Below are 27,374 nucleotides of genomic sequence, written 5' to 3' on the forward strand. Positions count from 1 at the left end.
CACATCACCATCTCCCCCCACCCTTCCAAAAAACAACAGAAATTTGCCTTCTTAAAAATAGATACATGATAATTGCTATGCAGTGTGATATATAAGAGAGGGGAATATCTAAAGATTTAAATGTTAAAATAACAAATCTGAAGATAGATAAGGAAGACAAATATTTTGGCCTAGTATTTACACTGTTAGATTGTTCTGAATGATGTAGTGGTGTGAGGGGCAGCCTTGAAGACAGAGGCTCAAGACTGACTAATGGCCATGGACTATTGGTAAACAAATTAACCTCTCAATGCCTCAAGCAACCCTCTAAGACTCCAGCTTAAAAAGGAATGCATCGGTGAAGATGATTTCCACTCCAGGAGCCATCAGTTCTACTACCAGAATTGCAGGTAAATCATTTCCCTCATCTTTACCTCCCCCTCTCCAAAAAAATCTTAACGCATTATTATGAACAATTGTGTATTTCCATCAATGTACACGGGAATTTTCAAATCTGGAGTCCCTAAACTATCAACATCAACCAATAAACAAGCTTTTATTAAACCGCCCACTTTGCTAGGAACTAGGGATTTAAATACAAAATTAAGATAATCCTTATACTAAAGGAAGGCTTACATTCTAAGTCACAGTAGGGAAAGAGAGAGTGGATAAGCATTTATACAGAGCCTATTATGGGCCAGGCACTGTGCTAAGCACTTTTTACAAATATTATCTCATTTGATCCTCACAATAACCCTGTGAGGAGGTACTATTTTTATCCTCATTTTACAATTGAGGAAACTGAGGTTAAGTGAATTTGCTCAGGGTGAGAGTAAATGTCTAAGGCTTGATTTGAACCCAGGAATACTAGACTCTTACTATAATGCCACCTAGCTGCCAATGACAGCAATATTATAAGATGCAACACTAGAAATGCACATTTAAATAACTAATAATTGCATTGTGCTTCAGAGTTTGAAAAGTACATTATGTACTTTATCTTATTTGAGTATCACTACAGCCATCTGGAGGTATCTACTATCTACTACCTTCCCCATTTTCCAGATGAGGAAAGTGAGGCTCAGTGAATGAAATGTATTGCCCAGGGTCACAAAGCTCTAAGTGTCAGAGATAGGATTTGAGTCTATATCTCTCTGCCTCTTAATTTTGGTAGCCTATACAATATTCTAGGTTGTAAAAATAAGAAAATAATAGAATCTTTCTTTGGAATGAAGTAATTTCTTAGAGGAGAAAAGATTGTTCTGAAAATATTATCTGTTGCAGCTGTATAGTTATATTGCAGACTCTCTGAATGAGGCTAGCCAATGCATTTATGTATAAATGTTGCAACCGTGATGCCAATTAAACATGTCTTTTGGTAGTTTTTGTAAAAAATGTCAGCCCTATGCATATATGATATGCTTTAATGTAAGATGAAATCTGGAGAATTAGTATGATGAGCTGGTTCTAGTGGATACAGCATTGAGATTAGAGTTCAAATCCTACCTTAGATACTTATTAAGTGATTAAGATGATAAATGGATGTATCATCATCAGCTGTGGAGATGGATGGCAGGTCAAAATGAGTAACCTGCTAATAGTAGTATCAGTACTGTCATTTTGTTTTTTTTTAAATATGTTTTTGTTTATTTGATGAAATATTTCTTAATGACCTGTAATTTTTTAACATTTTTTTTTAAAATTTTGAGTTCCAAATTCTCTTCCTTCTTTCTGGCCCTCCTATTATACCCTTTGAGAAGGCAAGCAATATGATATTGATTGTACATGTGAAGTCATACAAAACCTTTTCCCATATTAACTGTGCTATAAAAGAAAACACACAAAAACAAGAAAAATAAAGAAGGTACAAAAACATGCTTCAATCTGTACTCAGTGCTCATCAGTTCTCTCTCAGGAGGGGGATAGCATGTTCCATCATGGATCATTTGGCGCTGTCTTGGATCACTTTCTTAATCAGAGTAGCTAAGTCTTCCACAGTTGATCACTGTTACATTATTTCTGTTACTTTGTACTATGATCTCCTGGTTCTACTCACTTCACTCTGCATTATTTCCTATAAGACTTTCCAGATTTCTCTGACAGCATCCTGCTCATCATTTCTTATAGCACAATAGTATTCCGTCACAATCATATATCACAACTTGTTCAGCCATTCCCCACTTGATTGGCATCCCCTCAATATCTAACTCTTTGCCAACATGAAAAAGAGTTGTTATAAATATTTTTGTACAAATAGGTCCTCCCCTCCTTTTTCATCTTTTTGGGATACAGACCTTGTACTGGCATTACTGGGTCAAAGGGTATGCACAGTATGTCATTTTGTAATATGAAAGGCAATATTTTGTAACATAAAAAGGCAACATATCCTTCATATAACATACATACACAAACATACATATGAATTGATTGGTCAAGTTATATTAATTACATTTAATTCGCATTCCTTTATTTTCTGGATCTTCCCAGTAAGATCCAAGACAAATCAAACATCAGAAGCCTGCACTTTCTGTTTTGATCTTTGTCCAAATGGCTAGACCACTGGCCTATCCTCCTGCATTCTTACCTCTAAATCAGCCTTTGGGGAGGAGGATCTGTTTTTTGGATGGTCTATTTATTATCCATCATAATGTGCCCAAATGTCCCCATACGTGAACTGAGAGTCTCTCTTGCTTTACAAGTTGCCATCCAGCCTTTTCTTGAAGACTTCGTGGAAGAGGAACTTGAAAGGGAGTTCATTACCTCTTGAGGTAGTCAATTCTACTTTTGGATAGTTCTGATTGTTAGGAAGTTTTTAAAATAAAAATTGTCCCCTTACATCAAGCTTAAATTTGTATCTATGTAAAGTCTGTCTATTGCATGATAACCTTTCAAATAACTGAAGAAAATTTTCATGGCCTCCTGCCCAAAACAAAGTTTTTTCTTCTCCATTTGAAATATTCCCAGTTCTTTCGATGGATTCCCAAATAGGACGATGTCAACAGACTTCTCTATTCTACTTTCTCTGCTTTGTTATGGATTCTCTCCACTTTAACCTCTTCCTCAAATATGGCATCCAAAACTGAATATGGAATTTCAGATGAAGTCTAATCAGAATAGTCAACATGTCATTGGTCCTCTTTGAGAATGAAGGACAAACACCAACACCGCTACCAATACCACCAATAATCAGAAGAGAACAAGGGAAACTCAACCTCTCTTAATGCAGCCTAAAACATTAGCTTATTATGTCTAAAAGCATTAGCTTTTTTGACCTTTCATAATAAAATATTGATTTGCATGACTAAATATTTGATGATTGATTGATTATTGATTATATTTGTAGTGCACTAAAATCTTTAGATTTTTTCTGTAAAAGTTGCAACTTATATTTACTGTCCCCATCTTTTATAAGGAAAGTTGTTTTTTTCCCCTTAAGGGTAAGATTTTACTTTTGTCCATATTAAATTGAATTTCATTTGTTTCAGCTCATTGTTCTAGCTTGTCAAGACCTTTTTAGATCTAACAAAACAAATTCCACATTGTCCTTGACTGTCATAGTGTGTTCACTATCCTTCCAAGTTTAGTGTTGTTGATAAAAATGTTAATTTTCTTTTTAAAGCACAAGACCAAACATAGATGGGGGACATTTCCCTAGGGATTGCTCTCCAAGTTGACACTGAACTATTCATGACCATTCTTTGAGTTAGGTCATGCAATCAGTTGCAAATCCACCTAACTACTTCTTATCTATCTCATGTCTCTATCTTTTCTACAAGAATAGATTGAGAAACTTTGTGAAATGCTTTGCTAAATTTGTGCAAAACTGTCTCTATAGCATTCTCCTTATCTACCAGTCTAGTAACTCTGTCAAAATGGAAATGAGATTAGTCTGGCATGAAGGATCCTTGATGAAGCCATGCTGACTTTTTGTGATCAGCACTTCCTTTTCTAAATGTTCACGAATCATCCCTTTAATAAACTGTTCTAGAATTTTGCAAGGAATCAAAGTGAAGTCTACTGGCCTATATTTTCCAGAAATCCATTCATCTTCCTTTTTTTTTTTTTTTAATCAGCACATTTGCCTTTCTCCAATCCTGTGGCTTTTCTCCTATCTTCTGCAATTCTTCAAATTCACTGACTAAGGTTCAGATATCACATCTGCCAGTTCTTTCAGCACCCTACTATCTAATTCACCTGTGGAAGGTGATTTGACTTTTTCAACAGCAGTGCTCTTGCTATATTCCAACATATACCATGTTTCGTCTCTCTATTAGCCATTTTCATTCTGCCCATCCCAATCAATAGATCCTTGGTAGAAAGATAAGCAGAGCTAAGTACTGAACACCAATATTCCATGGTTACTATCCTACCTCTTCTTTGATACTTCTTTCTTCTTCCCAGATACACACATCTCTTTTGCCTGTTCTTAGCTTTGTTCCCCAGACATAACTTATTTCTACACATTAGCATTTCTGACTACTTTCTAGACTGTGTCATGCTTTTGTACTCATCTTATTTTTATTGCTCATTCTTTATCTTCTATATATCTTTAAAAAACTCTAGTTCATTGATTCATCACCTTTGCATTCACACTGGTCACTTTAGATAGCCCCTCCCCCTTTACTCATCAAAGAAATTGTTTCTCTTTGGGTCTTCAGAATGTCATGCTTGAGGACTTACCACCCCTGATGGGATTATGTTTATAGAATTTTTAGGCCATAGAATTCAACCTGTATTTCTCTAAACCACTGAAATCTGCTCTCTTAAAATTTGGGGTAAATGATAGATTATTCTTAGCTATATTCTCCTTCTCTATCACAAATTCAAAAATCATATCCTGCAATATTTCCATGATTTCCAACTCAGCAAAAAGAAGAGATATGAAGACGCAAACATTTTAAAAGTATCTATTGTGTGCTGGGAACTGCGCTAAGTGTTTCACAAATACTATCTCATCACATCAAACCAAAGTCCTTGTTGCTGAGAGTCAGATCCAGAATGGAATTGGCCCTCATTAGTTTCTCTGATTTATAAAGAATGAATTTTTCCTTAGGTTAAGTTTAGAGTTATTTAATAGCTCTTTTGCTTTGGGGAGTGACAGAAAGAGAGACAGAGAAAGAGAGAGAGACAGAGAGAGAGACAGAGAGAGAGAGACAGAGAGAGAGAGAGAGCTAGCTCCAGCAGCACTTATCAATATTGTAGCATGCTTCCATACTAAGCAAGTTATCTGCTACATAATGACTTTATTAATTTCCTTCATCAATCCAGGTGGTCTGTAGATTACTCAAGATAATACCATGTTGGCTTCTGCTCCAAGTGAGATTATCTCAAATTTTCTGCAGCATACTTCTGCCTTCTAGTTCCTGAATTTCCTCACAAGAGTATGTCTTCTAAACATAAATATTCCTCAAACTTACTCCCCAAAATTTCATATTCTAGCACTTTAATAATAAGATATGTCATCCAGAGCCATAGTTTCATAATGTATCACTTTCTACCAAGTCACAGTGATAACTTTAAGTTTCAATGCTTGATAACATTAGGACTTGTGTTTGTTAATCATACCTTGTACATTCATTCATGGACATTTGAGGCTTTGAGTTCTGTTGCTGATTCCCTTCTTAGAACTTTTTTCTCCTGTAAATTTCTGGGTATCTTTTCTGCTATTCTTTTGTCATTACAGCTACTCTCTATGGTAATAAGCTTGGTGGATAAATAAATAAATAAACAAATATATATATATATATATATATATATATATCCATGTACACATGTCTATGTGCATGTGGATATACGTGTATATATACAAATATGTGTATATATATGTATTTGTGTATATATGTGTGTGTGTGTGTGTGTGAGTGTGTGAATGTGTTGTTGTTGTTGTTGAGTCATTTCAGTTGTATCTGACTCTTTGTACCCTCCCCTCCCTATATTGGGTTTTCTTGGCAAAAATACTGGACTGGTTTACCATTTCCTTCTCCAGCTCATTAGGCAAAGGGGGTTAAGTGATTTTCCCAGAGTCACACAGCTAGTAAGTGTCTAAGGCCACATTTGAACTCAGGAAGATGAGTCTTCCTGACTCCAGGACTGGTACTCTATACATTGTGCCACTTAGCTGTGCATGCATGTGTGTGTGCGTGTGTGTGTGTGTGTGTGTATGTGTGTGTGTGTGTGTTTGTGTAGTCATAGTAAATAATTTTATAGGTAGCCAGTATAAAAGGGTAATAGCAAGAAATAAGATTGCAAAGGGGAGCCTTGGTGTCACATACAAACCATCCCAAAGGTAGAAAGAACATAATTTATAAACTGCACCATATTTTTAATCAAAATTCACATTCTGGTAATATGTGATGAATCAGCAGAATACATTTAGGTGCTGCTGTCAAAGACCTGGTCCTGTGATACGTAAATTCCAAACAAAACCCAGGCCTCCAAAGTTCTAGACTAGCAGCACATCAAAAAACTATAGATAACTTTGAGATGATTTGAATATGTTAGTGGCAAGGTGGCACAGATAGGAGTTGGTCTGTTTATCCAAAAAACTCTGTAAAAATGAGACCATGAACTTCTGACCACCCTCTTCCCCCAAACCCCTTACATCTCCATTGAATACATGCTGCCTAGTTCTTCTAACTCTAATCCATGGTTGTATAAGTGATATTCTCTACCTCTCCCTCCCCCCATCTTCTTCTCCAGCATACTTATCTCCCTTTACCATTCCATTCTCCTGTTCAACTATCTACTTCTGTACCCCTTTCACTGCTTTTCTCTGTACCCTCTGTGATTATTAAAGTGTGATTGATGATGTATTTTCTGCTGCCAGAGTTTTTCCCAGCTAGTATCCAAAGAACCAGGTGTGCCTGCCCCCATTTCATAATTTCACAAATTAATGATCAATTATATACATATATATATTCAATTTCCTTATGCTCTCTTATTTTTCACTTCAAAGCCATTTTGATTAGATTTGTAAGGGTCCAAATTCTTTTTGTGTGTATATGTATAGGTGTCTAAATATACATTCATATACATACACAAATATGTATGTGGGTATAAATATATATTATATAGTATATATATATAAAGTTTGATTGATGCATTTTGTTTTTTATAATAGTCATTTCTCAATATATTTGTTTCCTACAGCTCCCTCCCTTATAACAAAAAAAGATCAATTCAGCAAAACCAACTGACATCCACACGTCATCAGATTATTTATCATTTGTCATCTGTACTGCAGCTTTTCTGCCTTCTAAGAAGAGGGAGATGTGTTTCATCCTTTGTTCTTTGAAATCAGTATTGATCTCATACACTCTTGCTAGCTGTACACTAGATGAGCACTCCATCCCTGGCCAGCAACCTATCATTCCTATATTTTAAGCTCTGATCCAGAAATCCAAATCCTTTTCTCAGACAACCTTCATCTTTGTAGTCTGCTTTCTGCACTTGTCTTCTGCTTTGGAAGCCCTTACCTTGAATATGTAGCAGTAGTGATAATAGCACTAGTGCCTTAAAGATTTTCAGTTCATGTCTAAGATTTCAAAAACTCTGGTAATCTTGTCAAGATTTCTTCTCCCAGTACCATCCATGCCCATGTGGATTCTAGTTTCTCTGGCTTCCTTCATAACAGCTCAAATCCTGCTTTTTACTGGAGACTCTTCTGGCATCTCTTTCCTTTCCCCTACTCCCCACTACTAGTGCCTTCCTTCTAAGATTATTTTTCATTTACTCTGTATATATCTCATATATACATAGGCAAATTTTTGCATTTATCTCTCTCATTAGAATATGAGTTCCTTAAGGGCAGGGACCCTGTTTTTATCTTTCTTTGTGTCTTTATCATTTGACCCAGTGTCTGTCACCTAAAGAGTGCTCAATAGATGCTTGCGGAGTGACTGATAGAAGTAGGTAGTCATACAATGTTATTATATATTTTCAAAATCTGGACCTGTGATTTTCCAGTGTGGAAATTGCTTCCATGAATTATCTGGTGTGGGGCACTGAGAAGTTAAATGCCTCACCTACAGCCATATAGCTTGCAGGTGTCAAAGGCAAAATGCAAAGGTAAGTCCTCCCTCCTCCTTCTATCCAATATACCTGCCAATTGTCTTCCAAATTCTATAGAAATTACTTTGCCTGTCTAACCTTCAGCTTCCTAATTTATAAAAGTGATCAGGCTTGACCTGGTGATCTTATAAGTTCCTTTCCACTTCTGACAAATAAGGAATCAACAGATTTAATTAAGGGCCTATTATGCACTGGGTACCATAAAAACAAAGACACTTGTTTTCCTCACATCTCACTATTTCATTTAAATTGGTTTTTTTTTTGTATAATAGAACCATGAACTATCATAGCTAGAAGGAACCTCAGAGATCATTGATTCCTTATTTTACAGATCAAGGTATCTTCATACAGTCCTTCCCTCCCACTCTCCACTTTGGCCCTTAAAGACAAACTCAATGGACAAATTTTAATATATTATTTTCTCTAATTTGAGTTCGTAGAAGGCCCAAATGAAAACAAGTTTATAGTCTTTTCAGTCTTTTGTAGATGAACGTTAAATAATAAATAATAAATAAATTGTCATATCTCTAAGATATGACAAAAAAAATACCAACCAAAAACTGGAGTAAGGAAATTAAGATACAATGCACACATGTGCGTACATGCCCAGAAATGTTGGCTCTCAAATATTTTTAAAGGCTTTGCTGAGAGACCTCGAGTCTCATTCAGAGTGGCTTTTTATTCAACAGATTCAAGGGAGAAATAATCCCAATTAGAAAGATAAGGTGGAATTATAAGAAGCCAGCCCTCCCCTCCACTAATTCACTTTCCTTTCACATTGTTAAAGTAAAAAGTTGTTAGTCTTAGGCGCTGCTAAAAAGCAAAAGGGACATAAAATAGCAATTATTTTTCCCTGTTAGCATCCTTCCCTTTGTGTCAGGGACACATTAAAGCAGTGACCATCTGTGAATCAGAAATAATGAGCAGAGGGAAACTGTCCATGTCGTTTCTACATCAATACTCCTTCAGTAAGTCCGGAGGACCATTTTCTTTGGGAAGTGGATCTTTGTTTCCCACCCGCCCTCCCCCACCCCCCCAACCCCAGCAAGTGCATACAGCGGCATTGCTGGAATGCTCCCTCCATTTCAGTAATCCATCTGAGCGGCGTGTCAAGATTCTTTCAGCCCTCAGTGCATAATGCATTGTGCGGGCTGACTCCCATGTGAAAGAGAACACAAAACTTCCTTATGCATGAGGCATTTTTAGCAAATTGGACCCCATTTCAATCTTGATGAAACTTGATGACATTTCCAACTTGCGAGTGCACAAAAATGAAATAGCAAATTTTTAGCTATTTATGTGTCAGAACATCAAAAGCTCAAACGGCATAATTAAGGGTGTCAGTGTGGATGGGAGGCCATATTGCTTCTCTTCTCAGGGGTCTTCTGGGCCTTTTCCATAGAGGTTAGAGAGAAGCTCCTCTTTCTCTCAAAGGCTCAAATCAGACAATTTTGATTTCATGAGCCCAACCTGAAAAACTATGGCTTAACTCAGATCCTGCAATGCTGATGCTTGACAAAATCTGGCCATTTAATAAGAAAGGACTTTTCAGGGACTGGTGATGAAGGTATGCCTATTCAGTTGGTATTTTTTTCCCTCTTATCAGTTTTCCACTGCTATAATTTGGTTGCTAAAGTCAAAATATAAGGGAGGGTGATTGCTATTTTTTAAATGTTATTTGCTTCTTATTCTGTTACCATTTCCACCAATCTTGAAGAGTGGTAAATTTAACAGTGGCTTGGGATCTGCTTTCCTATATACCTGAAGTCGCCTTGGAAACTAGGGGAGGACTGAGGTCAATATTACCTGAGTATTGAGTGCCTAGGCCATTTTGCAGGTAACTTTGCACACACACACACACACACACACACACACACACACACACACTTACATGTAAGGTTTTGGGCTGAGGAAAATACTGAATATAATATTAAATATAACAACAAATGCTAAATAAATCCCTGGTATTTCTGTTAGAATTTCCAGTATTTTATAATTGATACATACAGAAAACTTTCATGCTTAATAGGAGCTTTCAAGAAGGTTATTTCTATTTATCTTTTAAAGCTCTTCACAATCTTTAAAGCCCATCCTATCTTTCCATTGTCCCGATCCTACTCAAACTCTACTTTCTACATGAAACCTTTACCGATCCTTCCAAATATTAGTGCCCTCCCTATCTCCCTCCCCCTCAATCTTTGTATTTTGCTACCTTGAGTTTTTTCTCTTTAAATTTTTTTCCTGCATATAATTATATATGTACTTCTTTTTTTAAACGCCATTAGAATATAATTTGTGTGTGTGTGTATAGTAATTATTTCATTCTTTGTATTTATATCCCAAATGCATAGCACAGTCTCTGGCACATAGTAGGTACTTAATACATGCTTATTGATTGATTGAGTTCACAAGATAATGAATTCACAACTGGAAAAGACTACAGTAGTCAACTAGTCCGACTTCTTCATTGTACAAATGAGGAAAATGATATTAAGAGATAATGACTTGTCCAAGATCACACAGAAAGCAAAAGGCAAAGTTAGAATTTGAAGTGCAGTTTTTATACTTTAAATCACATGCCTTTTCCATTTTACCACATTATTTCCCCTTCTCTTTGATTTATGAAAACAATTGCCAGTTGATACCATTTAGAGATATCCAAAAGAAATAATAATGCAAATGACTTTTTCTCATGGTCGAATGGGAAGCTACCACACAGTTGGACCTTTGCTCTGGATTTTAGTTTAATGCTCCTGGGTTCCAGCTCTGGCATGCCTCACGTATGACATTTTGCCTCTTGGTAAAGGGTAAAGGTCATAATGGTTGACGTGACACAAGTTTCTCTGGCGTTAACAAGAGGAGCAAAAATTCCAATCACAGATGGGATGTCTTATTGAGGAGGTACCATTGGAACCCCCTCCCCATATGAATTTGATGTTGAAATTCTGGTAGATGTTGGCAGTTTGGCCTTGGGAATGTACTTTCCCATAGAAATAATAGTATCAATGATGGTTATATTCCCAGGTCAGCCCTCAAAAGTCTATTCATTCCATAGTCTTCCTGAAGTAGCATTCTGGCACTCTTTAACTGCACTTAAGCATCACCCCAAGATGGGATAATAGGGACACATGCCTACCACCAGAGAAGGGGGATGACAGAACTCGCTTGCCCTTAATAGTAGCAGTATTAGCAGATCTACTCTCTGAGGCAGGAAAGGCAATTCCTTTGGTCATATCTCTGAAACAGCAACACAGGATCTTTAAATCTCAGAGTTGGAAAGGACCTCAGAGAACTTATCCAAACCATACCTCACCAAGAGCCTACTCTGCAATGATGAGTTTTGTTTGAAGGATTCCAGTCAAGAGAAAATACTCCCTCCCACAGCAGTCCATTCCCCTTTTGGATAACTCAAATCCTTAGACTCCCATGAGAGTCTAAATCTGTCTTTCTGCATCCTCCACCCATTGCTGCTGGTTCTGCTTTCTAGGGCCAAGCAGAAAAAGTAAAATTATTTTTCCATAAGATTGTCTTTTAAATAAGGTCCCTCCTCCCCAACATAGGTATATTGTAGGTTAAGCATCCCCAGTTCCTACAATTGATCCCCAACTTGTCATGATCTCAAGGACCTTCATCATCTCAGTCACTCCCCTCTGGATACTCTCTCTCTAACCTTCCCAAATAGATGTTATACTGACAAGGACAAATAAGGACATCATGAAAAAGAAAAGGATATTATGATCCTGTAATGCCAGAGGGGTAAGCTACCTTGACACCATGTGTTTACAAGTGTGTGCCCCTATATTAGAATAATCTAAATGTATCTAAATTCTTTCCACTCATACTGTGTGTACTTCTTGGAGAGTGCAAGATTAATGGGAATGTTTGTTACTATTTTTTTATGGGGATATCTCAGTAAATGTCTTTTCTTTGAGCTAATTGTTCCTACTAGATGACTATTAAAGGTAAGTATGCTGGTATGAGCTCATGAGCTATGGTTTTAGAAGGGCAGATCAACAGAGTACCTTGAAACTTGTAGTAATTACCCCCTGGGAACTCAATCTATGAGTGTAAGTTTTTTTTTTTTTGGAGGGGTAATCCAGAGAGGGTGCAATATAAGTATGTACAGAAATTAAGTAAATTGCTATGAAGTCAATGTTAATTACAGAAAGGTGACTGTAGTTGAGGGAGGAGGTTCATGAAAGACTTTGTGTGGCAGCTGATTGATGACTTTCCTAAAAGGTAGATGCTAGAACTGAATACAGTGCCATAGATTTGGTCTGCTCAGGTCAGATGACAATGAGTTTGCAACTTCTCTTGTCTTAGACATTAATGGTTTTCTCAAAGTAGCTTAAGAAACTAGTAGCTTCTTTTCTATCCATGTCACAGTTTACTCTTATTAATCTTGAATTCAATTGACCTCTCACCTAGATATTTTTCAGAAAAAACAACCATTTAGTCAAACCTCCCTTATCTTGTACAAAGTTTTTTTTTGAACCTAAGGGTAGACCTTTGCATTTATTTTTATTAAATTTCTTTAAATTTTTTTTGGCCCAAGGTTCTAGCCTATTACCTTGTCTTAGCTATTATTAAAACATTTTAGGGTATATTCCTTCCCAATTTTTCTTGAATACAGGTCTTTCAAAAATCAAAAGTTTACAAATTGATATCTTGTTTTATAACATGTCTAATGTATGCATATATACAATATGTATGTTTTTGTTTTTATCTGACCTCAAGATTCTGGATTCAGACTGAGTTAAAAAGAATCATTCTATTAAGGCCTTGGGATAAAATTAGGATCAAATTAAGCACTGATTGACATTTTAATAGACCTGTGAATTCCTGCATTGATGTAGACCTAGATTAAGTGACTTACCCAGCCTATGGGGTGGAGAACTCACATATGTTCTCTAAGAGTGTACCTCTATACTAAGATTCTCTGTGTGTCAACTCCAACACTTAATCCTATGTGGTTCTTATCCTTGTTTTCTTTGAAGAAATAAATCTATATATGACATAATGAATGTATGGGAAATCTTTGTATGATCTCATCTTGGAATATAATTTTTGAATGCTTTATATGTCTGTTTTCTCTCATCTTTAATATAAGACTAACTGTCATCTATGTCCTTGATAATGGCTTTCATGTCACTTTTCTAAAGAAAGTCATTGTTCAAAATGGAGTGCAGTCTTATGCTCATCATGTTTTTTCATTGCCCTTTGGCTTCATTATATTTTTTCTGATTGATAACACTAATTATTATTAGTAAGAAATGCATCAAAACATACCTAGATGTCTATTTCTTTTAGTCACTCTTTCTAGACATCTTTTAAAAAATCAATACTTTTCGATGGTTGTGTTCAGATATTTAAACATTTCTAATTTGGTTAAAAACATAAGTGAAAAAAGATCTACTAATACCTCTTTTAGGGACAGCTAGGTGGTACAGTGGATAAAGCACTGGACCTGGAGTCAGGAGGACCTGAGTTCAAATCTGGCCTCAGACACAATACTCACTAGCTGTGTGACTCTGGGTAAGTCACTTAACCCCAATTGGCTTACCAAAAAAAAATACTTCTTTTAGCTGATGGTGTTCATGAGAATCCTCATTTAGACTGCACACACATGCACAGACACACAAATTAGAGTGCACCCCAACTTTAGACTTGAGAGGCAATAAAAAGCCTCTTTGATGATGAAGTTTTAATCTTTCACATCAAGTTATGATATAATCATCACTTATCAGGTATAGGTGTAAGGTCATGATTGTTAAGGACAGAATGATTTCCCAAAGGCCAGGAAGGTTCAGAACAAATAGGTTCTAGGGCACTATGGCATCGGATCATAGCATCCCTCCCTCTGACAGCCCTGGATACAACATCTTGTGTCCTTTTTTCCCAGAATGGAATGTTTAGAGAGGACGTCTATGTTGTGGGTAATCTAGCCATACTGGATCTACTGACCATTGATGTCTAACTTCTTGAGCAAATGGGGTTTTGAGGCAGAGGGTGTTTCTCAGTCTTCCTGCTTCTTCCACTTTATACCCTAGTTGAAGGAGAAAATATAGAGAAGACTGTAACCTCATCAGCTAGCTTGAAAATAGGTGTTACTGGTCACAACCAGAGAAGGCAAGAAGAGAGGTCAACTTCCACCTTGCTGCTGTTTCACTCTCTGCTCCTTTTTTTCCCTTCTTGTTGCCTTATCCTACATAGTGAAGTCTTTAGGGCACTTGTCCTTTCAGATATTTTCCGATACTTCCCTCTATATAGTATATTCCTCTATACATGCCTTTGTGATGGGACAATGCTCCAGGTAGTAGGGCAGAAGTTAAGAGTAAATTAGACTTGCATTCAAGGCGGACACAGAGGTCTAGAGCAGCTAGTGGGAGTTCTAAGCAGAGGCCTCAGAGTACCTTGGAGAGCTCCACAGAAGAAGAAAGGCTAAAAATCACTAAAAATCTCCTCAGAATTCATGGCTTTGCCTCACCGTAAAGGGGCTCCACCTACATATGTTGGATTTTGTTTTGAGGAATAGGAGAATTACTCTTATTCAATAGCTCCTTTTTTCCTTAAACCCATACCATGTCATGAAAGAGGTTCCTGTATCTACAAGAATTTCTCGCCTGCTTTGAGACTCTTGTTTCCTCTGCGTATTTGGTGATCAGGTTCATTCTCAACATCATTAGATGATCCATCATGGTGTGGTAGTGTGGAACAGGGCTAGCTCTCTTAGGGCAGGGTCATTGCCTAGGGTTTGGACCCTGGAAGTTAATGTTTTAGATTGAGGATTAAAACCTGATCATTCTTCCTCCCCCACCCCCCACTCCCCCACAAAATTTGGGACTGGCAGAGTCACCAAAGATGTTACCCATTGACAAATGGCTTTGCTTGAACAATCACTGAGTGGGCACACAGTAACTTTACATAACTGTAGCATGAAACTGGTTTCTCTTTTCATACTATTTATAGAGCAAAAACACTCCTAATAAGAGAACTCAAACTTTTCCTCATAATAGACACCAAATGTATCTGCACATTGGAACACTGAGTGCTCTCCACAAACGAAAAAAAAAATAATAGCAATTGTAAACGGCTGGCTCTAGGATTCCGACTCTTAACGCCTTATAACATGGAAATGAAGAACCGCTGATCCATGTTGGCCACAAGATTAGTTTTCACAGATGGCTGAGAACGTAGCATATGAAAGGACATATATATCCTCTTTAGAACAAAGCGGACACACAGAACAGCATATGGTGGTGTTATTTTAATCATAGAGTCTTTACCAAAGAATAATTAATGATAAAATAGACATTTAAAACACATAAAACATCCACTTGCAGGTCTTATTTATGGGATGTACATCATTCCCTTGACTCCATTTTTTCCATGTTATTAGGTTGTCAATATTGTGATTAGGGCTTATGGTTCTTAAAGGCCAGATTCTGAAACGGGAGATTTTATACTTATATTAATGTATAAAATCCAAACTTGCTAGCATCAACCATGTTATTTAAAAAACAATTATGTTAAATAAACAGCAACTAAAAGAAAATTAGTTTGCATTTGGAAATTTGGATGATTAAATCTCATTACTTTCTCTAGTGCACTTATCATGTAATGTTGTATATTTTAGCTGTGTTGAGCTCATATTCCTTCTTCTTCCCTTCCCTCCAGTAATGGAATGTAAGCTCCTCAAGGGCAGGAACCTTTTACAAATCTAAGTTCCAGCACAGTGTTTTACAATGCCCATGTGGCCCACAGCAGTCCAAAGTGCAGCCTCAACCAGTTAAAATGTAATTAACAAAATTGATAAGAATACAATAAAGCTTAGATAACATTAACATTTAAAAATGAATTTAATATGCAGCCCCAGGATCCTTATCTATAGATTAGTGTCCAGTTTCTATTTGAGTTTGATGCCACTGTTCTACAGATAGTAAGGAATTAATATTTGTTGCATATTTATATGATTTCCCAAATGTACTATTATATTTTACTCTATATGATTATCAGTTAAAAATAAAAATGAATCGTGAAGCACTCAATTGCCAAGCACTTAGAAGTTCTTATTATATGCCAGACAAGTACATTTTATTATCACATTAGGGTTTTCTAAGGTCACTTGGGCACATGGAGGCAGATTCAAACTTTCTTTCTAGGAGAGTAACCTTCCTAGTTCGAGAGTTGAAAAGGGCACAGTAGCATAGTGGAGATCACGCTACACTTGGAGTCAGGTAGACCAAGGTTCAAATCTCGCCTCTGACGCTTACCATTTGTATGGCCCTTGACAAGTTGCGGAGCCTCTTCATGCCACAATTTCATCATCTAAAAACTGAAGATCACAGATATAGAATCAGAAGGGACCTCAGAATCCATCACTTTCCCCCTCTCCACTGACTCTATGATCCATTGACACTGGCTTTCTTTTTGTTCCTCACACACAGCCTTTCATTTCTCCATTCTGTGTCTTTTCACTATACCTAGAATACTCTCCCTCCTCATCTCCACCTCCTGGCTTCCATGGCTTTTTCCAAGGATTGACTCAAATACCATCTTCTTCAAGAGGTCTTTCCCACTGCTACTCCCTGCCACTGCTAATGTCTTCCCTCTGAGATCACCTCCCATTTATACTTCATGCATCTTGTACGTACATAATTGTTGGGATGATATCTCCTTAATTAGAATGTGAATTCCTTGAAAGCAGGGACCATTTCCCCCATTTCTTTTTATCCAAAAGTGTCTAGCACATAGTATTTAATAAATGCTTCCTGATCGACTGGTTTAATTTCTTTCTTTTTCCACATTAGATGCCATCATGAGAATACCTAACTATTTTTTTTTGTTTTTCATATTTATTTATTTATTTTTTTTACTTTATGGAATAAAACAAACATTTCCTTTTACAAATAAGGAAGATGAGACCCAGGGATGTTAAATGACTTTCCCAAAGGCACACAGTTTGTAAATGTCAAAGACGAGATTTGAGCCCAGATGCTTTGACTTTAGAGCCAATGCATAGGATTTTATATCCCCCTAATAATTAAAGCCATAGTACCTACTTATAGGCCTATTGGAAAGATAAAATGAGATAATGTAGAAAAAGTGCATTGGAAAATTTATAAACGTTAGAAAGGGACCTGTAAAATCATCTAAGTCCAATACCCTCATTTCAGAAGGAGAAAATTTAGGCGCAGGGAGGGGTGATGAGTTATACAAGATTATATAGGAAACAAGGAGCTGAACCAGAATTTGAACCCAAATCCTCTTCCTCCCAATCTAGAGCTTTTCCCATTGCGTCTTCCATAGGGATTCCCTATTGGGTCTTATCAATCTGTCCTTCCTATAGGAAGCTGTCCAACAGGACCAAGACAACCTCCCTTCAGCCCTAGGAAGCACTGGCCTACTTGCCATTGCTACAATAGTTTCTTACTCCAAAGTTTGCAGCCTTAGTCTCCCTTTCACATTTTGTGAAGCATTCCAATGAGCACATTACCCTGTGTGCCTTGCCTTAATGGGCTCTCAGGAGGAATGGAAAAGTCATGTAGATCCTGGATTCTTAGAGAGAGATCCCTTCCAGTGTCTCACAGTGAATGTTTGGTAATTCTATTTCTCTGGCTAAGCTGCTTTATCATTAAAGTAGAATATAAAGCAGAATTGAAAAGAAAGTAGAAACCGACAAGTTCCTTATGCAAAGAGGCCTCCAAAGAGGGAGGAGATGTTAACAGATGGTAATAAAAATGTATAAACATGTGGTGCACACAAAGTATTGTAAAGATTCTTTTGACTTCTCAGTGTTTCAGGTGAGACTTTTATTTACAATCTAGAGGATGATGCTTTGCTAATTAACAAGGAGGCCCATAATTTATGTCTATTTGTGGCTCCTATTCAATCCTACCATTTTCATTCTTCTTACTCCTATCCTGGACAATTCAGGAAGGGTAAAACCCAAAGGACATGTGGATCATATTTGGAGAACAAAGGATGGAGCTGGAAAAGAAAAGACTTGGGGAAACATTTAACCAAGATGGAGAAGGTCTGTAATGGATTCTTGTGAGGGAACACCTGTGGTTTGTCAAAACACAAAGTATGGGTAACAAAGTAGAAAGTACTTTGAAGAGATCTACATTTCAAGTAAAGTCCTTTACCAACATCATATTATGTGCTAAGATGGCATAGTAGATGTAGCATTAGATACGGTATTAGAAGACCTGGTCTTGGCTTTGCCACTTTTAACTGAATAACCACAGGCATACCCTTAACCTCAGTAAGCCTCAGATTCCTCATCTGTAAAATGGTGATAATAAATTTATAATCTGTTAATGAGTGCATCATATTGCAAAAGGTGCTCACAGATGTTTCTATTGGTCAAATGATAACATTATAACAAAGCTGGAAGTAAGAATTCTTGTTCTTGTTCTAATCAGAGAGAATCAGCTTGGCATAGTGGCCACAAAGCCAGGAGATGTGAGTTCAAATCTTGCATCATGACCCTGGGCAAGTCATTCAATATTTTGGTGCACTAAGCAACTTTCTAAGGCCATAAATTGCAGAGAAGGTGCCAATCCATAATGAGAGAGTCTCTCCTCATCCTGAGAGTTCTCTAAATATGGAAACAATCACAGGAGTAGTTCTTATCCCTATCCTTGTCATCGATGAGGATAGGGAGAGAAGGAGAGTGGCATTGCATAAAATAATTTGGTGGGGAAAAGTGGGGTGTAAATAGCAGTGTGTTGGTAAATATATAACAACTGGCTCTCTGAAGAAAAAAAAATATATATGAATATATATCAAACACATTTAAGATTAATCTTCATTATTAACATTGTCCTCTTGAGTCTGGAAAATAGAATTTGTGTATTTCCAAGTTGTAAATGCTCACAATGAAAATTAAACAGTCAACTCTTGTGAGCTGGAAAGAGCTGACTCCAGCACATCCCTGGGTTTAGAGGACAATTTGACTGCTAGTGCCATCTCATTGAGAGAGATGAAGGCATGGGGATGGTTGAACATGGACATGGACATGGATGTATAATATGGACAGGTAGAGAACTACAAAATGATGTATGGGGACTGATTGTGGAATAGAAGAGGTGGTCCCCCAATTTGGCAATATGAAGTTGGTCACTGTTTTCCCCATGCTAGTTACAACTCTGAAGTATGATAAATTTTACAACAGCTTTATTTGTAATAGGAAACCCATCAAATTCCCCCAGAATCAAGAATGCAAGCCACATGAATGTCCAAAGATTGGGAAAATGACATAATCATTAATAGTGTATCAAAATTGTGTAATATTGTACCATACAACATGTATGAAGGATACAAAGAATTATGAAAAGTCATATGAATCTATGGAGTATAAAGAAAGCAGGACTGGAAAAACACTATGACTATAGTAAGACAATATAAATGATGGTCAGAAGGCAGGATAAGGTATACAGAAAGAAAATAAAGGAACACAGAAGCAAACAAGACATCATTGTTTTTATTCATTAATTGATCTTGGTCTGGGCCTGTGATGTCATCTGTGTAGGGTACTCTTGGTTAAGCAACTCTTTATCCCAAGTCAGACCAGCACCGACTCTTGGAATGTTGTCTGGGGGCACTACAAGGGCCATAGAATGACAGAATGATAACATTTTAGAGTTAAAAGGGGCCTCGTTGTCCATCTAGTTGAAGACACCAAAGGCACCCCCACTACAACATAACCAACAAGTGATGCAGTCTCTGCTCGAAGCCCATTGTGTTTTGAGCCGGCTCATTTCGTTTATTTTAGTACGGCTCTAATTGTTTGGAAGATTTTTCTTTCAATTCATTCTTATATGGCATGAATTGAAGGTCCTTCCCCATCCTTATTGCCTTTATCAATGTACCTCTTACACTTCAGACCCTGAGCTAAACACAATTTTCCAGGAGGGATTTGATGATAACTGAGTACAGTGGAAATGTCATTTCTCTCTTGGAAGATTAAATGGCTGGCCCATGTTCACACAGCCCACATGTGTCAGAGGTGAGGCTTGAACCCAGGGTTGTCTTGCTGATTCCAAGCCTAGCTCTTTATCCAAAATGCTATGTTGTTAACACAGAGTTTGTTTCTTTCCCTCTCCATTAAAAAAAAAGTTTTTAGTTTTATGCGTGATTTTTTGTTGTATTTTTATATTGTTGGTTATTAAGTTTATATCAATTGAAATGACTAAAATAATGATGACTGACATTCATATAGTACTTTGGAATTCTTTATGGCACTCTCATTAAGGCATGAATGAATAATGGAACATTTTAAAAGGGTCAGTTATGTGCCAGGCACTGTGTCAGGCACCAGAGATTCAAAGACATAATTGGAATAGCTTTAATGTCAAGTATCTAATAGGTTGGGACAAAACATACATTGGCATGGTGGCCAGGGAAGGGTGTTTTGGCCTAGTCATAGCGATGGTGAGTTTAGCCCTAGGGAAGACTACTATCATGCCCTTTCAAGATGAGATGATTGCACAATAGAATTGATATGATGATGATTCAGAGAGCCAGAGATGTGAAATTAGGGGAGGCTATGCAGGTGGGAGGGTGAATGGCAGCATGCTTGAAGTGGATGGCTAAATGGGATGTGAAATATGGTTGGGGGCCATACAACTATTGGGATAAGTGAGGTCGTACTCACTGACTCATCAATCAGGAGAGTTAAGTCCCAGGGAGGAGTTCCAAAACTGAGTGGATAAATGAGGCAATAGGATGGGGGTAGAGGAGAGGGCAATGGGTAGACAAACTCTGGAGGTCTGGGTCAGAGATGCTCTTCTAGGTGGGGAGAGGGCAGTAGCAGATCAACTGGCAAATTGCCATCACTGACTGGCTGGCTAAGTGGGATGTCCCTTTATTGGGTTTAGATTTGAGATGGAAAGGCTGATTTTGCCAGACACATGAGAACAGAATCGTCTTTATTGCTTCAATAGATGGCTGACTAATCTCTTTTTGTCTCTCTGGATCTTTCGGTATATCTGGTACAAAAACAAACGATGCTCCACACTTCTCAAAAAGAATCTGGACAATCAGAAATTAGTCTCACTAAGATTCTCATGAACTTTGTCAAGAAAAAAATCTGCTTTTCCCTAGTCATTTAACCTCAATGGTTCTCAGCTTCCTCCTCTGTAAAATGAGAGAGAGAGAGAGAGAGAGAGAGAGAGAGAGAGAGAGAGAGAGAGAATGACTTCTAACATCACTTCTGGCTTAGAATTTGATTCTGTAACTACTCGGAGCTAGCTGGCACAGTGGATAGAGCACCAGGTCAGGTGTCAGGAAAACCTAAGTTTGAATGCAATTTCAGACTAGCTGTGTGACCTGGGCAGGTCATTTAACCTCAGTTTGCCTCAGTTTTCTCAAATGTAAAATGAAGATACGAATAGTACCTACATCCCAGAGTGGTTAGGAGGATCAAATGAGAGATTTGTAAAGTGCTTAGAACAGTGTCTGGCACACAGTAGGTGCTATATGAATGCTACTGAGAACATTTTTTAACTTGTATCATAATTCACGTAAAATACCAGAAAATTTAGTTTCTTGGACTCTTCAGTGAGCTAATCATAGTGATGGAGGCCAAACAACAACAGTGAAAAGGGACTAAGAAATGGATGTAGAGACATTATGTTTTGCTTTGCCTATAAATCTGCCCCCTCCAAAAAAATCATACACACATATCATTACTAAACCAAAATGCTTGTTGAAATGGAGCTCCCTACATTACCACACATTGTTGAGAGACTTCTAGACTCTCCAATGTAGTATGACCTTCCATTTACCTTCTAGACATTTTCTTTACTCAGGCTTACTTAATCTTTCCACAATCTAGATTCCTTGAAAATATGTGAATGATTTTGGGGGGGTGGGCAAGTAGGTGGTACAGTGTGTAGAGCACCTGCCCTGGAGTCAGGAAGACAAGCTGTGTGAACTTGGGTAAGTCATTTAACCCTGTTTGCCTCAGTTTCCCCATCTGTAAAATGAACTGGAGAAGGAAATGGAAAACCACTCCAGTATCTTTGCCAAGAAAACCTCAAATGGGGTCACAAAGAATTAAACATGACTGAAAAAAAACAGGCTGAATAACAACAATAATGTTCTTTGGATTTTTTCATTATTTAGGTTGGATGTGAGCAACCCCACCATAACACTCACTAAAATTCCTGAAATTGATCAAAACTTTTCAGTGTCTTATGACTTGTGTGCCATTCATTATTTTAATTTTGTGGGAACTTGAGTTAGGTAAATTAGAAAATGAATTCTGATTCACAAGTGTCCTAAAAAAAGAAAGTCCCAGATATAAATAACAAAAAAGTTTGGAGTATATTCCAGGATTCCATGCCAGGAATTTCCCAGACCCAAGTTTCATGGTAAAAGTTTTACACCCATCTAATCACCAAGTCAAACTTGTAATGGTATATTCAATTTATGACAGTAAGAGTTTAACAAAGGTGGTTGAATTCATGGTAGCAGAAAGTTGGACAGAAAGCTGAATTATGAAAGATCCGGCTTTTATCTAAGCACAAGTATTAGAAATTATAGCCAAAGGAATATAGAAAATGACTAGGTTAATTGCTTTTTTTCAAGTTCGATAGGTAACGCAATGCTACCCTCTTTTAAAGGACATATTCCATATTCCATTTTTCATTTGAGCACATTTTAATATGGGTTGGAAATATTTTGTTGCAGTCCCTATCCCCATCTTTGAAACATTCCACAGACAATCTATTTATTTACAGGAAAGAAAAGAAACCTTCGTGTAATGGAAACATGCATGACTTTTTTTCCTACCAACTTTCTCCTGAAAGCAAATGACAGGTTTCTTATTTAGCTCCAAGTTTCATTTGCTTAAAATGAAAAATGTATTCTTAAAACTAAATAAAAAAAATATCATATTATCAGTATTTCTGGCAGCAAGTGAATGAATACTTACTCTGAATAGATCCATCTGAATGGCCACTCCATAACTACAGTGTTTTGTTAGAAAAGTATATTAAAAAGTAGAAACAGCATCCTGAAAGAAGAAAAGGATAGAAACAAAGTATAAAATATGTAATCGAAAAAAGGAGCCTTATCAGGGAAAATCTTGGTGAAACTTTAAATGGGAAAGTCACACAAACCCCCAGATTTCTATATCCTTTTCAGTGAATAATTTACTTTCTAGATGAGATTCACTAACATTATTGCAGGATAACTATAATTGAAAATTATTAAAGCTGTATCTTTATTGCATTTTAAAGCCTCTACATTTGCTGTTTGACCAGGTCTGCTACATCATTAAGTGTTTTCGGGGAAAGTCGACTCTTGCTTTCCTATGGAATAAAAAGCAAGGCCGCTAATTGCTTTCTTGTTTCCCACAAAGAAGCTAATATGATGGACTAACTGTCAGGAATAATAAGACAAAATGATGGTGTACACCCTGCTAAGAGAAAATAAAACATCTTTTTTATGTAAACTGTCACCAGAACCTAAAGGAAACTCTTTGCTCTTTTCCTGCCCTGATTTTGAACTGGTTCATTAAAAGCATTTTTTTTCATATGGATAACACCCACATTATTCTATAAAAAAATGTTAAGAGAAATCTTCAATTAAGCGGGTATTGTTGTATGAAGGTTTTTCCCCCAGTTGCCTGGTAGTTAACAATGTGATCTTCCCAAATTTGAATGGTTAAAAAAAATGGTATGACAGTTTAAAGTGGATGAGAACTAGCTTTAAAAAATAAAAGCTCAAATTTGGTATTATTTATCCGGTACTTCTCCATATGCAGTCTTGTGGAAAGTCTGAGATGTTTCCAAGAGAAATTAAATGGTAACTATGATCTTTTTGACCTCCAGCTGATTGCAACAAGAAGGCCCTAAAAACTTTGTCAAGGTGCAGATGACACCCCTGTCAGAAGCCGCATTTGGGTTTCTTTTGTAGCTGAAATTGAATAAAGTCTTAGGAAGCTTGGATGACATGTCCCTTTCTTGATTTTTCCTTTGACCTGCTTGGTGATAAAGGACTAAGAAATACTTCCTTCATGGACACTCTTGGGAAGGGGGCTTTGTACTATTCTTATTGGCCAATAAAATCCCATCAAGGGTCAGAACGTGTAACGGGTTGAGGGGAGGGAGGCGATTCTTCCATTACATTTGGTCATATTCCAGAGTTGGGGCTAGGACTCTCGCTTGGTCCAATAGGATAAAGCCCTATATCCTTTTATGACACATAAACCATAGAACATTGAACATGGAATATGTCTAAACATCTCCCAGTTTAGAAAAAGAAGAATCTCAAATGCTTCATAGTTAATGACTCTTGGAAAATTAGCTGCTAGAAAATATGTTCTCTAGGGAACTTCTTTATAAGCAGTTAGGCCAAGTATGCTGTTGAAGCCAAGGAAATCACCCTGCGAGTGAGGGGAAAAGTGATCTGAATGAAGCCCACTGGCTGTCTGTATTGATTGAGTTTGCCAGACGATTCCTCAGCTCTCCCCTTTACTTTGCCTGTGTAGAAACAAGTGTAGCCTGAGGATTTGCTCCATTGCTCAGGGATGCCTGCTAACCTCAGAAGTAAGGCACATATTGTAATATCCTTCCAACAAGTTGCCCTCGGGGACTACATGTCCTTTTGACTGCCACTGTTCCGCTTGAACAAGGATTTATGAAAATAGCATGTGGGACCCGGGAGACACACAGGTGCATTATATCTGCTAGCTAGCGGAGGCGAAATGATTCCCTCAGATACTCAGGCACGGTGGGACTCCCCGGGAGGCACTCAGGAGGATTGGGGCTACGGTACGCTCCAGCATCCCTGTGTGAAGGCTTCTTTGTTAACAATCCCAATCAACCTGCTTATTTTAATAGAGATTATTGGCGCCTCTTCTTAGGAAACTTGGAGATTTCCGTGTAACTCCTGAAAAATCGGAACAATTTCTGTTACTGGGATTTCGTAAATAAGCTACTCATCCTACATAAAGTGTGGAGAAGTTAAAAGTCTCTGCGACTCCTGAATTCTGTGCAATATCTGTGTCAGGACCTATCCCAAGGAGCAGTAGACTATAATTTTATAATCAGTATGTGACTACAATGAACTGCAGAGGAAAATTCTTCTTTATTTTTGTTTCTAAGAAAGGGGGGAAGATAATCAGTGCACAGGAAGCAGTGCCGAAAAAGTTCTGGGTTTGGAAAAGTACCTGGGTTCAAAGCTCTCATTTCCCATTAAGAAACTGTGACCTCGGGCAAGTCGAACACCCGGCCCTGTTCCTGGTACATTTTCGGACCAGAACTGTGATTTCATTGGTATAGGAATTCACTCTACCAATGCAGTTAGTACTGACCCTGCAACTCACAGTCTTTGAGTGCTGACTAGGGCATTGAGAGGTCAGGATGTGCCAGAGAAAGGACTTGAACCCACATTTCCTAACTTAGGGGCCAGCCCTCAACCAATATGCCCCACAGCCTCTCACCATAGAAAGTAATGAATAACTTAATAAATGTTAATTGTATAGTTGACCTAAAGCTGCTGGACTCAGTGTTCTAATCTGCAAAATGGGGGGATTAGACTAGATGCCCCAAGAGGTCCATTCCAGCTTTCAATCTATGAAATGGTGAAAACATTAAATATTTTGAACTAAAATAGAAATCCCAAACCATTTCTCCAAAGGTTTCTCACGGAAACTCATTTCAAAAATATCCATAACGTTTAATTTTCATACATCATGTTTTTATTAGCATTACCTAAAGACAACTTGGAATGCTGAGATTGTTAAGTGGATTTGGTTGATGGGGAAATGTTGGGTTTTTTTTTCCCCATTCACATGTATGAATGGGTAGAGGTACCCATCCATACTCAGTCACATATGTATATGGATGGAGCTACATATGCAAATGTTTCAAAAAAAATCTTATGTGTTCTTTTGTCAGAATTGTTAAAAAAAAACCACATACATCCTTTGTAGTTATTTTAAATATAACTTCAAGTTCCATTCATAAATGTCCAGTGCTTAGATTTTTATTATTATTATTATTTTTTAATTTCCTGCATCAGATCCAGGTCTTTGATAAACACTACAGACAAACTGTATGCTGTAGGATGGGGCTTGACAGTTCTTCAATAAGGGCCGTGTGGTTTCTCTGTCAGTGTCTTCCTCTCCGTGACAGCTGCTTTGTTCTTTGGCAGTCAGATTTTCTAGTTAACACATCAAAAGTGTATCTGTGTACACCAAGTACTGAGAAAACAGTTCAAAGAGGTAAGAGATTCACTTTTAACTCTTCGCTACATTTTCCCTACACTTGTCACAAAAGACGTCTCTTCTCCCAGCTTTAGAGCAAGGTGAGGGGTTTATGGCAGAGCACCGGGAAGCAGATTAGCTTCTCACTCTGGCAGAGTGGTCAGTCAATCCACTTAGGGCTCCAAATTAGTTAAGTTACTTAGTTGTGAGAGATGGGAGTTTTTAGAAACTGCCTGCCTAAGTGGACAAAAGGTTTTATTAGAGGACAGTTGTTGAAAACTGTAAAAAAAAAAAAATAGGACATCATCCCTCCGTACAATCTTGGGCCATTTCTGTGTATCTCTGACAGTGGGTATTCTGAACATGTAATTGAGGGCAGGATTTAAATAGGTACCTTCATGTATTAACCATGTAAAGTAATTCAATAAGCTTTTGAAAGAACTTACTATATTCCAGGTATTGTGTTTGGTGGTGGGATAACAAAATTATGAAACATGAAACAGTTTCTATCCTCAAGAAGTTTAGATTCTAATTAAAGAGAAGGAGCGTGGAACAACGAAAAGAATATTGGATTTAAAGTTGAAGGACCTAGGGTTACCTCCCACTTCTGCTACTATTTATGGAAATGTGTGGGTTTGTTGTTGTTACTCAGTTGTTTCAGTTGTGTCCAACTCTAGTGACCCCATTTGGGGTTTCCTTGGCAGATACTGGAGTGGTTTGCCATTTCTTTTTCCTGCTAATTTTACAGATAAGGAAACTGAGGCAAACAGGGTTAAGTGACTTGCCCAGAGTCACGTAGATAGTAAGTGTCCAAGGCTGGTTTAGAATTCAGGTCTTCCTGACTCCAGGGCCAGAGCTCTATCCACCTAGCTGCCCCATGGCAACTGAGGTCCCTTCAGCTTTCCTGTTCTGTTACTTACTGACATCTGGGGTAATAGAGCAATTCACTTCTTGGACCCTTACCTTGATCATATGTTGAGTGCAAGTTCCCTGAGGGCAGCTTCTTTCTTTCTTTCCTTCCTTCCTTCCTTCCTTCCTTCTTTCTTTCTTTCTTTCTTTCTTTCTTTCTTTCTTTCTTTCTTTCTTTCTTTCTTTCTTTCTT

The sequence above is a fragment of the Vombatus ursinus genome, unplaced genomic scaffold (assembly GCF_900497805.2).
Source record: "Vombatus ursinus unplaced genomic scaffold, bare-nosed wombat genome assembly UNPS02014773.1, whole genome shotgun sequence".
Taxonomy (NCBI): Eukaryota; Metazoa; Chordata; class Mammalia; order Diprotodontia; family Vombatidae; genus Vombatus; species Vombatus ursinus.